The sequence below is a fragment of the Symphalangus syndactylus genome, chromosome 17, assembly GCF_028878055.3.
Source record: "Symphalangus syndactylus isolate Jambi chromosome 17, NHGRI_mSymSyn1-v2.1_pri, whole genome shotgun sequence".
NCBI classification, from domain to species: Eukaryota; Metazoa; Chordata; class Mammalia; order Primates; family Hylobatidae; genus Symphalangus; species Symphalangus syndactylus.
The window spans coordinates 65,534,178-65,547,646 of record NC_072439.2 but is presented as its reverse complement, the minus strand read 5'-3'; positions in this window follow the sequence as shown (position 1 = coordinate 65,547,646).

Sequence of the window (13,469 nt, the reverse complement as noted above, 5' to 3'; positions counted from 1 at the left end):
TTACATGTAAAATAGAACTATCTTATAAGTGGTAATAATAATGTTAATACTTTGGTATTCTATTGATAGGATTATGTATATGCTATCCATACCAGATACAGTAACAAAAATTTAATTATCATAAATACCCTTATGAATACTATAAATATTTCCACTTACAGATAAACAGATTGTGTGCATTTCTCAGGTTCACACAAGTAGTAATTGATGGAGTGAAATGTTTAATTCATGGCATCTAACATCAAAACTCGTATTTTGAAGAGCCATTCTAATTCGTGTCTTCGGTTTGCAAAAATAGTATCACCTACAATCAAAATCTGAAGACTTGTGTGTTATTTATCTTCTAACTAGAATAATGCTCTTCCAGGGAATACTCTTGTTATTTACTGTTTGGGGAATAAATAAGACATAATGCTTTGTCTGTCATAAACTCTTTTTTGTTAGAACAGATATCACTCCTTAAAATCATGAGTTATAGATCTTAGGAAAATATAATTTAAAAAATTATCAAATTTCTAAAACAGTTTCTATATTTGTGAATCCATATTTCAGAATGTGGCTGCTCTACTCACATCCCTACAGAATTATTTTCTTTTTCAACTCAATACCAGCAGATATTTGGATCATTAACATTTTGTTTTGATAAATGATTATGAAGAAATAAGGATTAAAGTAATTTTAGTAATAAAATATTGCATCATCAGAGTTAATATGGCTATCTCAAATTTCTACACACAAAAAGAAAAAGAATAAATCCTACATTTATTTTTATTAAAAGAGCCATTATTTATTAGATTTTAATGAAAAATTCACTTTTTAACACGTGATATCAATAAGAACTACATATATTTTATATGTAAAAATATAGTAATGGTCTTTATTCCAATTATTCCTTATAACATTGCACTGAGTTGTACTGTTTAATTTTTATTTATTTAAGTAGTATCTCCTGTCACTTCACTGAGCTTGTATTTATATTATTCTCCTAGAAAGAAGCATCACTTTACTAATGTACAATATCTAGCTGAATACAAAATGTATCTGCATGTTATGTACAATAAACAAGGTATCATACCTATTGAATGTACAATGTCTGTTTCTCTGTTATCTGGTTGATGCCAAATTCACTCACGTTCACAAGTGGTAATTTATGGATTGAGATTGATGTTGAGCGTGTGTCTGTGTATCTGTACATATTTAGCAGTTAGTTCTGCCATCCTAAATAGTCACCATTATACTCTATCAGCTGTGATTTGGCTCACACTGTGGAATCAACTGACATTTTACTTTTCAATTCATAGATTGTAGAAAGTGCAGTAAGTCATGAAATAAAACTCATAAATGTAACCTGTGAATTAAGATTTTATGGCATATATATGAAAATAATGTTTATTTATACAGAAAATAGGCATCACAGCCTTGTTTTCAAGTGTGACACTGAGATTTCCTTAATGTTAGCTTTAATATAACATTTTCAGTGGATTTCATACTGCCAAACACATATATTAAATACTCAATAAAATTACAATTTGCTCCACTGCTTTTGTAGATAAAATATTGTGACTTACTACAAGGTTTTTAGAGATCAGTAGGAGCTTATATTGTGAAATATAAAATAAAGTGAATAGATAAACAAAATCCTTTCACAAGAGTATACAATTTAAGAAGCATAGATTTTGAGACTTTGTTTTAATTATTTAAAAATGACAGTGTGAAAATTGTCATGGTGAAGAATGAAATGCTGTATTTAATTATTTTAGTCCTTTCCAAAGCAGGGATAGAAGGCATGATGGAAATTGAAAACGGTGACAGATCGAAGCTAAATAACTTGACACAGACACAATAAGACTGTGACTTCTGGCTAAACAGGTTGGGATGTAACACTTAGCACAATCCATTATTGTGTAAAATTGGACATTACACTCCAGTTACTTCAATCATGTTACTATATTAGGCTCCCAAGCCTATTTCAGCATCTTATTGTTTGATTTTTAAGATATGTTAGTATTATGAATTTCAGCCTTTCAAAATCCCTGTTTTCTAAAAATTAACATTGTAGTCATATGTGGAAACATGTTCTCAAAATGAGCCATATGAAAATATAGCACAATATATTAAAATGTAAAAATATTATTTAATGTTTTAATTAGAGGTAATGTTAATGAACAGATATAAAATATGTTTATATATAATACAATATAATTTATATATTAATATATCTAAAAATATATGTACTTGTTAATTAAAGTTGCATATTTAATATATAGGATATATATGTACATATATAACACAATAAATATTTTGTATTGAGTATTATATTCATATTAAAATTTTAATATTTACATATGTTAATATCTAAAATTATATTTTAGATACAAAATTATGTTTTAGAACTTTATGGTAGGTCAATCCTTTATGCTAAATGTTTATATATTCAAATTAAGGTAAATGTTACTATAGTAAGCCAAATAATATTCCCTCCACCTCAACATATCCGTATCCTAATTTCCAGAACCTGTGATTATATTACCTTAGATGGTAAATGGAACTTTGTAGATATGCTGAAATGAAGAATCTTGCAGTGAGGGAGATTATTTAGGTGATACAAATATAATTACAAAGGTACTTATCAGTGCATGCAAGAGGGTGAGACTCAGACAAAGAGATGTGAGCCTGATGAGAGGAAGAGAATGAGAGCGAGAGTGAGAGAGAAGAGGAAGAGATCTGGAGATGTTGTATTGTTGGCTTTGAAGAGGATGCAAGGGGTCATGAATCAAGGAATGCAGGTGGCCTCTAGACGCTGTAAAAGGCAAGAAAATGGATTCTAATCTAGAGCCTCTAGAAGGAATACAGTCCTGCCAACACTTTGATTTTAGACCTTCTGAACTTAGAATTGTAACATAATTTTTATTTTACACCACTAAACTTGCAGTAATTTGTTACAACACCTATAGGTAAATATAGTTACATGTCTATAGTCAGTTTTTTGAAAAGCCAAATGGAGTTGTGTAACTTGCCCAAGGAATCAAAATTAATAGGTGATGAAAACAGAATTAGAACCTGTCTACACTTCCCTTAAGCTTCCATGGATTCATAATTTTTAAGAAGTATTAACTCTTGTTTTTCTAAAACCTAGATCTTGGAACATACTAAAAAGAAAAAAAATGTTGAATAGCAATGATGTTTTATAATTTCACGGGGTAAGTTTCACACCTCTTTTTTTAAAGGGCATTGCTATTTGTTTTTAATGCTATTGTAAATAAAATAATTTCCTTTATTTTATTTTCAAATTGTTCATTGTTAGTGTATAGAAACAGAAATACTTTCTATATTTTGATTTTATAATCTGATACTTGCTGAATTTGTTAGTTCTAATAGTTGTTTTTTTTAATGTGTGTAGGCTGCTTATGGTTTTCTATATACAGGATCATGCTAAATATGAATAGAGATAGTTTTGCTCCTTATAAAAAGAAACAAACTGTCTGGGCATGGTGGCTCACACTGTAATCTCATCACTTTGGGAGGCTGAGGCAGGCAGATCACATGAGGTCAGGAGTTCGAGACCAGCCTGACCAATATAGTGAAACCCCATCTGTACTAAAATACAAAAACTAGCTGGACGTGGTGGCATGCTCCTGTAATCCCAGCTACTTGGGAGGCTGAGGCAGGAGAATTGCCTGAATCCATGAGGCTGACTTCATCAAAAAAAAAAAAAAAAAAAAAAAAAGAACAAACTATACTTCATTAATTGCAACTTCTTATATGACAAACTATGACTATTAAGCATCTTGTAGGAGTCATGCATTGTGCTAGGTGTGCCTAAACTAATAAAGACCATATGCCTCCCCTGAAGAGTTTATTCTTCTTGGATAATATGACATAGAAAAGTTTTTATGCAACAAAAAATAATAAACATAATTTTGTAGTTTTGCTTTTGAAGCCTTAGTTTCCCCAAATAAAAAGCAATGATAAATATATACACATGATGAGCTGGTTTATCATTTTAAGGTTTGTTTAAGTTATTGAAGCAAAACTAATTGTGTTTCTTCTATGTAAATAAGACACTAAAATAATTATATGCATTTTCAATGTGTAATACAAAGCAATATTCTTTGAAAAAATATAATTCATTGTAATTACACTTCCAACATATCTAGAAACATAAGTTTTGTTAACAAATTATATTTAAGTCTGTTCATCATTTAGTCTTTACACCTATTTTTATTTACTTATTAAGTAAATGGAAAGATTGGTTGAATTTTATTCCCATGGTTTTATACATGCTGCTGTGCTCAGAATGTTTACTTACACATAGAAATGCTACAAACATATTTTCAAGCAACTTTTCAACAAACAGAAGAAGAAAGAGGGACAGTTTTTCTTTCATTAAAATTTCTCCTTTTTATTCACGATGACAGATCTGTGTGATGAGTAAAAATATTAATGAATTTTGAAAACACCATTTATAATAATGCTCCCAATTTATATCAGTGACACAGGCAAACATTACTCTTTCTATATTTCACCTGTTTAATATTTTTAGTAAATTGATAAATACACCAAAAAGATTTACATTAAGATATGAGAAATATAAATTAATGTCATCAATTGGAAGTTAGCTAAATATGTGACCAAATTATAGATAGCTGATTTTCCAATTTTAGAGAAGATTTTCAAGGTAATTATTATTATTTTTTATTATTATACTTTAAGTTTTAGGGTACATGTGCATAATGTGCAGGATTTTTTACATATGTATCCACCTGCCATGTTGGTGTGCTGCACCCATTAACTCATCATTTAGCATTAGGTATATCTCCTAATGCTGTCCCTCCCCCCTCCCCCCACCCCACAACAGTCCCCGGAGTGTGATGTTCTCCTTCCTGTGTCCATGAGTTCTCATTGTTCAATTCCCACCTATGAGTGAGAACATGCGGTGTTTGGTTTTTTGTCCTTGCGATAGTTTACTGAGAATGATGGTTTCTAGTTTCATCCATGTCCCTACAAAGGACATGAACTCATCATTTTTTATGGCTGCATAGTATTCCATGGTGTATATGTGCCACATTTTCTTAATCCAGTCTATCATTGTTGGACATTTGGGTTGATTCCAAGTCTTTGCTATTGTGAATAGTGCCACAATAAACATACGTGTGCATGTGTCTTTATAGCAAGATGATTTATAGTCCTTTGGGTATATACCCAGTAATGGGATGGCTGGGTCAAATGGTATTTCTAGTTCTAGACCTCTGAGGAATCGCCACACTGACTTCCACAATGGTTGAACTAGTTTACAGTCCCACCAACAGTATAAAAGTGTTCCTATTTCGCCACATCCTCTCCAGCACCTGTTGTTTCCTGACTTTTTTAATGATGGCCAATCTAACTGTTGTGAGATTGTCTCATTGTGGTTTTGATTTGCATTTCTCTGATGGCCAGTGATGATGAGCATTTTTTCACGTGTTTTTTGGCTGCATAAATGTCTTCTTTTGAGAAGTGTCTGTTCATGTCCTTCACCCACTTTTTGATGGGGTTGTTTGTTTTTTTCTTGTAAATTTGTTTGAGTTCATTGTAGATTCTGGATATTAGCCCTTTGTCAGATGAGTAGGTTGTGAAAATTTTCTCCCATTTTGTAGGTTGCCTGTTCACTCTGATAGTAGTTTCTTTTGCTGTGCAGAAGCTCTTTAGTTTAATTAGTCCCATTTGTCAATTTTGGCTTTTGTTGCCATTGCTTTTGGTGTTTTAGACATGAAGTCCTTACCCATGCCTATGTCCTGAATGGTATTTCCTAGGTTTTCTTCTAGGGTTTTTATGGTTTTAGGTCTAACATGTAAGTCTGTAATCCATCTTGAATTAATTTTTGTATAAGGTGTAAGGAAGGGATCTAGTTTCAGCTTTCTACATATGGCTAGCCAGTTTTCCCAGCACCATTTATTTAATAGGGAATCCTTTCCCCATTGCTTGTTTTTGTCAGGTTTGTCAAAGATCAGATAGTTGTAGATATGTGGCATCATTTCTGAGGGCTCTGTTCTGTTCCATTGATCTATGTCTCTGTTGTTGTACTAGTACCATGCTATTTTGGTTACTGTAGCCTTGCAGTATAGTTTGAAGTCAGGTAGCGTGATGCCTCCAGCTTTGTTCTTTTGGCTTAGGATTGACTTGGCGATGCGGGCTCTTTTTCAGTTCCATATAAACTTTAAAGTAGTTTTTTCCAATTCTGTGAAGAAAGTCATTGATACCTTGAAGGAGATGGCATTGAATCTATTAATTACCTTGGGCAGTATGGCCATTTTCATGATATTGATTCTACCAACCCATGAGCATGGAATGTTCTTCCATTTGTTTGTATCCTCTTTTATTTCATTGAGCAGTGGTTTGTAGTTCTCCTTGAAGAGGTCCTTCATATCCCTTGTAAGTTGGATTCCTAGGTATTTTATTCTCTTTGAAGCAATTGTGAATGAGAGTTCACTCATGATTTGGCTCTCTGTCTGTGATTGGTGCACAAGAATGCTTGTGATTTTTGTACATTGATTTTGTATCCTGAGACTTTGCTGAAGTTGCTAATCAGCTTAAGGAGATTTTGCACAATGGGGTTTTCTAGATATACAATCATGTCATCTGCAAACAGGGACAATTTGACTTCCTCTTTTCCTAATTGAATACCCTTTATTTCCTTCTCCTGCCTGATTGCCCTGGCCAGAACTTCCAGCACTATGTTGAATAGGAGTGGTGAGAGAGGGCATCCCTGTCTTGTGCCAGTTTTCAAAGGGAATGCTTCCAGTTTTTGCCCATTCAGTATGATATTGGCTGTGGGTGTGTCATAGATAGCTCTTATTATTTTGAGATACATCCCATCAATACCTAATTTATTGAGAGTTTTTAGCATGAAGGGTTGTGGAATTTTGTCAAAGGCCTTTTCTGCATCTATTGAGATAATCATGTGGTTTTTGTCTTTGGTTCTGTTTATATGCTGGATTACATTTATTGATTCGCGTATGTTGAACCAGACTTGCATCCCAGGGATGAAGCCCACTTGATCATGGTGTATAAGCTTTTTGATGCACTGCTGGATTCGGTTTGCCAGTATTTTATTGAGGATTTTTGCATCAATGTTCATCAAGAATATTGGTCTGAAATTCTCTTTTTTGGTTGTGTCTCTGCCAGGCTTTGGTATCAGGATGATGCTGGCCTCATAAAATGTGTTAGGGAGGATTCCCTCATTTTCTATTGATTGGAGTAGTTTCAGAAGGAATGGTACCAGTTCCTCCTTGTACCTCTAGTAGAATTTGGCTGTGAATCCATCAGGTCCTGGACTCTTTTTTGTTGGTAAGCTATTGATTATTGCCACAATTTCAGAGCCTGTTATTGGTCTATTCAGAGATTCAACTTCTTCCTGGTTTAGTCTTGGGAGGGTGCATATGTCGAGGAATTTATCCATTTCTTCTAGATTTTCTAGTTTATTTGCATAGAGGTGTTTGTAGTATTCTCTGATGGTGAATTGTATTTCTGTGGGATTGGTGGGGATGTCCCCTTTTTCATTTTTTATTGCATCTATTTGATTCTCTTTTCTTCTTTATTAGTCTTGCTAGTGGTCTATCAATTTTGTTGATCTTTTCAAAAAACCAGCTCCTGGATTCATTAATTTTTTGAAGGGTTTTTTGTGTCTCTATTTCCTTCAGTTCTGCTCTGATTTTAGTTATTTCTAGCCTTCTGCTAGCTTTTGAATGTGTTTGCTCTTGCTTTTCTAGTTCTTTTAATTGTGATGTTAGAGTGTCAATTTTGGATCTTTCCTGCTTTCTCTTGTGGGCATTTAGTGCTATAAAGTTCCCTCTACACACTGCTTTGAATGTGTCCCAGAGATTCTGGTATGTTCTTTCTTTGTTCTCATTGGTTTCAAAGAACATCTTTATTTCTGCCTTCATTTTGTTATGTACCCAGTAGTCATTCAGGAGCAGGTGGTTCAGTTTCCATGTAGTTGAGTGGTTTTGAGTGAGTTTCTTAATCCTCCATTCTAGTTTGATTGCACTGTGGTCTGAGAGACAATTTGCTATAATTTCTGTTTTTACATTTGTTGAGGAGAGCTTACTTCCAACTATGTGGTCAATTTTGGAATAGGTGAGGTGTGGTGCTGAAAAAAATGTATATTCTGTTGATTTGGGGTGGAGAGTTCTGTAAATGTCTATTATGTCCACTTTGTGCAGAGCTGAGTTCAATTCCTGGACATCCTTGTTAACTTTCTGTCTCATTGATCTGTCTAATGTTGACAGTGGGGTGTTAAAATCTCCCATTATTATTGTGTGGGAGTTGACGTCTCTTTGTAGGTCACTCAGGACTTGCTTTATGAATCTGGGTGCTCCTGTGTTGGGTGCATATATATTTAGGATAGTTAGCTCTTCTTGTTGAATTGATCCCTTTACCATTATGTAATGGCCTTGTCTCTTTTGATCTTTGTTGGTTTAAAGTCTATTTTATCAGAGACTAGGATTGCAACCCCTGCCTTTTTTTGTTTTCCATTTGCTTGGTAGATCTTCCTCCATCTGTTTATTTTGAGTCTATGTCTGTCTTGCACATGAGATGGGTTTCCTGAATACAGTACACTGATGGGTCTTGACTCCTTATCCAATTTGCCAGTCTGTGGCTTTTAATTGGAGCATTTAGCCCATTTACATTTAAAGTTAATATTGTTATTTGTGAATTTGATCCTGTCATTATGATGTTAGTTGGTTATTTTGCTCGTTAGTTGAAGTAGTTTCTTCCTAGCCTCAATGGTCTTTACAATTTGGCATGTTTTTGCAGTGGCTGGTACTGGTTGTTCCTTTCCATGTTTAGTGCTTCCTTCAGGAGCTCTTTTAGGGCAGGCCTGGTGGTGACAAAATCACTCAGCATTTGCTTGTCTGTAAAGTATTTTATTTCTCCTTCACTTATGAAGCTTAGTTTGGCTGGATATGAAATTCTGGGTTGAAAATTATTTTCTTTAAGAATGTTGAATATCGGCCCCCACTCTCTTCTGGCTTGTAGAGTTTCTGCTGAGAGATCAGCTGTTAGTCTGATGGGCTTCCCTTTGTGGGTAACCCGACCTTTCTCTCTGGCCACCCTTAACATTTTTTCCTTCATTTCAACTTTGGTGAATCTGACAATTATGTGTCTTGGAGTTGCTCTTCTCGAGGAGTATCTTTGTGGCATTCTCTGTATTTCCTGAATCTGAATGTTGGCCTGCCTTGCTAGATTGGGGAAGTTCTCCTGGATAATATCTTGCAGAGTGTTTTCCAGCTTGGTTCCATTCTCCCCGTCACTTTCAGGTACACCAATCAGACATAGGTTTGGTCTCTTCACATAGTCACAAATTTATTGGAGGCTTTGTTCGTTTCTTTTTATTCTTTTTTCTCTAAACTTCCCTTCTCGCTTCATTTCATTCACTTCATCTTCCATCACTGATACCCTTTCTTCCAGTTGATCACATCGGCTACCGAGGCTTCTGCAATCTTCGCATAGCTCTCGAAACTTGGCTTTCAGCTCCATCAGCTCCTTTAAGCCCTTCTCTGCATTGGTTATTCTAGTTATCCAGTCATCTAATTTTTTTTAAAAGTTTTTAACTTCTTTGCCATTGTGTTGAATTTCCTCCCGTAGCTCGGAGTAGTTTGATCATCTGAAGCCTTTTTCTCTCAACTCGTCAAAGTCATTCTCCATCCAGCTTTGTTCCACTGCTGGTGAGGAACTGCGTTCCTTTGGAGAAGGAGAGGTGCTCTGCTTTTTAGAGTTTCCAGTTTTTCTGCTCTGTATTTTCCCCATCTTTGTGGTTTTATCTACTTTTGGTCTTTGATGATGGTGATGTACAGATGGGTTTTTGGTGTGGATGTCCTTTCTGTTTGTTAGTTTTTCTTCTATCAGACAGGACCCTCAGCTGCAAGTGTGTTGGAGTTTGCTAGAAGTCTACTCCAGACCCTGTTTGGCTGGGTGTCAGCAGCGGTGGCTACAGAACAGCGGATTTTCGTGAGACTGCAAATTCGGCTGTCTGATCGTTCCTCTGGAAGTCTTGTCTCAGAGGTGTACCTGGCCGAGTGAGGTGTCAGTCTGTCCCTACTGGGGGGTGCCTCCCAGTTGGGCTGCTTGGGGGTCAGGGACCCACTTTAGGAGGCAGTCTGCCCATTCTCAGATCTTCAGCTGTGTGCTGGGAGAACCACTACTCTCTTCAAAGCTGTCAGACAGGGACATTTAAGTCTGCAGAGGTTCCTGCTGACTTTTTGTCTGTGCCCTGCCCCCAGAGTTGGAGCCTACAGAAGCAGGCAGGTCTCCTTGAGCTGTGGTGGGCTCCACACAGTTTGAGCTTCCTGGCTGCTTTGTTTACCTAAGCAAGCCTGGGCAATGGCGGGCACCCCTCCCCTAGCCTGGCTGCTGCCTTGCAGTTTGATCTCAGATTGCTGTGCTAGCAATCAGCGAGACTCCGTGGGCATAGGACTCTCTGAGCCAGGTGCGGGACACAATCTCCTGGTGTACCGTTTTCCAAGCCCGTTGGAAAAGCCTAGTATTAGGGTGGGACTGACCCGATTTTCCAGGTGCAGTCTGTTACCCCTTTCTTTGACTAGGAAAGGGAACTCCCTGACCCCTTGCACTTCCCGAGTGAGGCAATGCATCGCCCTGCTTTGGCTCATGCACAGTGCGCTGCATGGACTGTCCTGCACCCACTGTTTGGCACTCCCCAGTGAGATGAACCCAGTACCTCAGATGGAAATGCAGAAATCACCCGTCTTCTGTGTCACTCACACTGGGAGCTGTAGACCGGAGCTGTTCCTATTTGGCCATCTTGGCTCCACCCCCCACCAAGGTAATTCTTAAATCAGGTTGGGTCTCCTGTATAAAATAACTTACGTACTTACTTTTAAATGAAACGTTGCAGAGAATTATAAATAGTAATGACCTCTCATAACATGTAAATAGGTATGTTCAATATTCTTTGTTATTATGTATTTAGAAACTAGTCACTGAAAATATTATGTAAATTTATCTACTAAGGGAATTTGAGTTTTTCTGAAAGTTTTGGCTTAAATATATAATTTTTCTTTTGAAAATGTTTTGTTACCATCTTAACTATCAATCATGATGAAGAGATCAATAGGACTGAAAAATCACTTTCAATGTAATTTTTAATCTTACAAATTATAGGACTTATTACTTTAAGTGGTAGAGAATTTAATCCTATAAAATTATTTAAGGTCCTAAAACATGTCATTCTGAAAACATATATTTTGTTTCCGACAGAAATAGTTTGTGAAGGTGAATAAGATTATTTTCTTTTTTCTGCTATGATACATAGCATTCTATACATACATAGGGGGAAATTTGCCTACAGACTAAAATTCAGCTTTGGTCATGTTTCCATTGGACCCTACAAAGTTTTAAATATGAGATATTTGTATTAAAATATCCAAGTCTTTGTTTTTTTAAATTAATAAACTTTATTTCTTAAAGCAGTTTCAGCTTTATAGCAAAGTTTAACAGAAAATACAGAGTTCCCATACACCCCCTGTCTTCATACACACACAAACTTCCCCACTATCCATACGCTGCACCACAGTTATGTATATTATAATCAATTAACCTACATTGAAATATCAATAGTGGCAGGAGGTAGACAAATTCCTAGGCAGGAAGGGACGGGTCCCACTAAAACCCAAGCTTCAAGCCAAAGACAACCTGAAGCCTGAAAAGTAGGCTGCCAGTTCTGGGTAGAATTCACCACCCAGAGTGAAAACTTCCTTGATGCTTTTTGGCCAATCAAATGGTGCTTTTTCCAGGCCCACCCATGGACAAATCAGCATGCAGTTCCTCTTGCCCATAGACCAATCAGAATGCACGTCCTCCCTTCTGAGACCATAAAACCCTGGACTCAGCCACAAGTTCAGGGATACTGGCCTGAATGACACGATTTTTAACATTTTTTCATTTTCATACTTGCCGTTTGTGTATTTTCATTGGTGAAATATGTGTGCAGATCCCTTGCCCAGTTTTTTAAATCAGTTTGTTTTCTTAATTTTGAGTTACTTTGAAGGTAGGAGTTACCCACTTGGGGGATCCTCTTCACTGAGAGCTGTTCTGTCTGTCAGTAAAACTCTTCTGTGCCTTGCTCATTCTCCATTTGTCCACATAACTGCATTCTTCCTGGAGACAGGACAAGAACTTGGGATCCACCAAAAGAAGGATATTAAAAGGGCTGTAACACGTTCTTGGCCAGATTGCTGAGCTCTGGGTGGTGACATGCTCCTGTTGCTGGACCAGAAGTGAAGTGCAGCCACCCTTTGCAGGGCCCAGGCCTCAGGATTTTCCAAGCCAGAGTTTTAACACTGTAGCCTTCCTGCTCCAGTGACAGGAAGTGGTGGAGGGGAGCCCAGGAGCCACTGGACAGAGCAAAGCATGGGACTGAAGGAGCTGAAACATGTCCCTGCCCATTTGCAGAGCTGTGGGTGGTGAGAATGAGAGAGTTGTAGCACAGCCCCCAACCCTAGAAGCTCTGCAGCTGTTGGCATCTCCAAGTTTTCTGGGACTGTGGCATTCCCCTTTTCCTGACCTGATACTGGCACCTGCAGCAGAGGCGGCTTCTGGTATGCCTAGTCCAGCTACTGCCTCACATGGAGCTGGTGCCTCTGACAGTACCTGGAGCTGCCCACCCTGCCACAGCAGCTGGCATGCCTGGCTGTGTGCAGTGGCCCTGCACTCACTCACTCACACATCCCTCATTCCTCTGCACCTGGCTGGCCCTTGGCAGGCATGGGATCCAGGCTGGTAGTACAAGCAGAGCACAGCCTGCCGGTCCCAGTAGGTGGAACGAGGCGAATGGGCATGAGGGAAACTCAGGCAGAGGCACTGACAGCCACAGAGGTTTCCAGCTGGCAAAGCAATACCTGAAGGATCCTGTGACATCATCATAACCCAAAGTCCACAGTTTACATTACAGTTCACTCTTGGCATTATTTATGCTATGGATTTTGAAAAATATATAGTAATGTGTATCCACAATGTACAGAACAGTTTCACGTCCCTAGAAATCCACTTTGCTCTTCCTATTCATCTCTCCCTATCCCTTAATTCCTGGGAACTGCTTATCTTTTTACTCTCTTCATAGTTTTGCCTTTTCTAGAATGATATGGTTGAAATCATACAGTACAAAGTCTTTCAGATTGGCTTTTTTCTTTTAGTAATATGCATTTTAGATATTATTTTATGTCTTTTTATAGTTTGGTAGTTCATTTACTTTTCAGTACTGGATAGTATTCTATTGTCTGGATGTGCCATAGTTTATCAGCTCATCTACTAAAGAACATCTTGGTTGCTTGGTTGCTTTCAAATTTTGTAAATTATGACTAAAGCTGCTATCAATATTTACATATAGTTTTTGTGTGGATATAAGTTTTTAATTCATTTGGGTAAATATTATAGAATGTGATAGTTGGATCATATGGTGTTAATATGTTTTA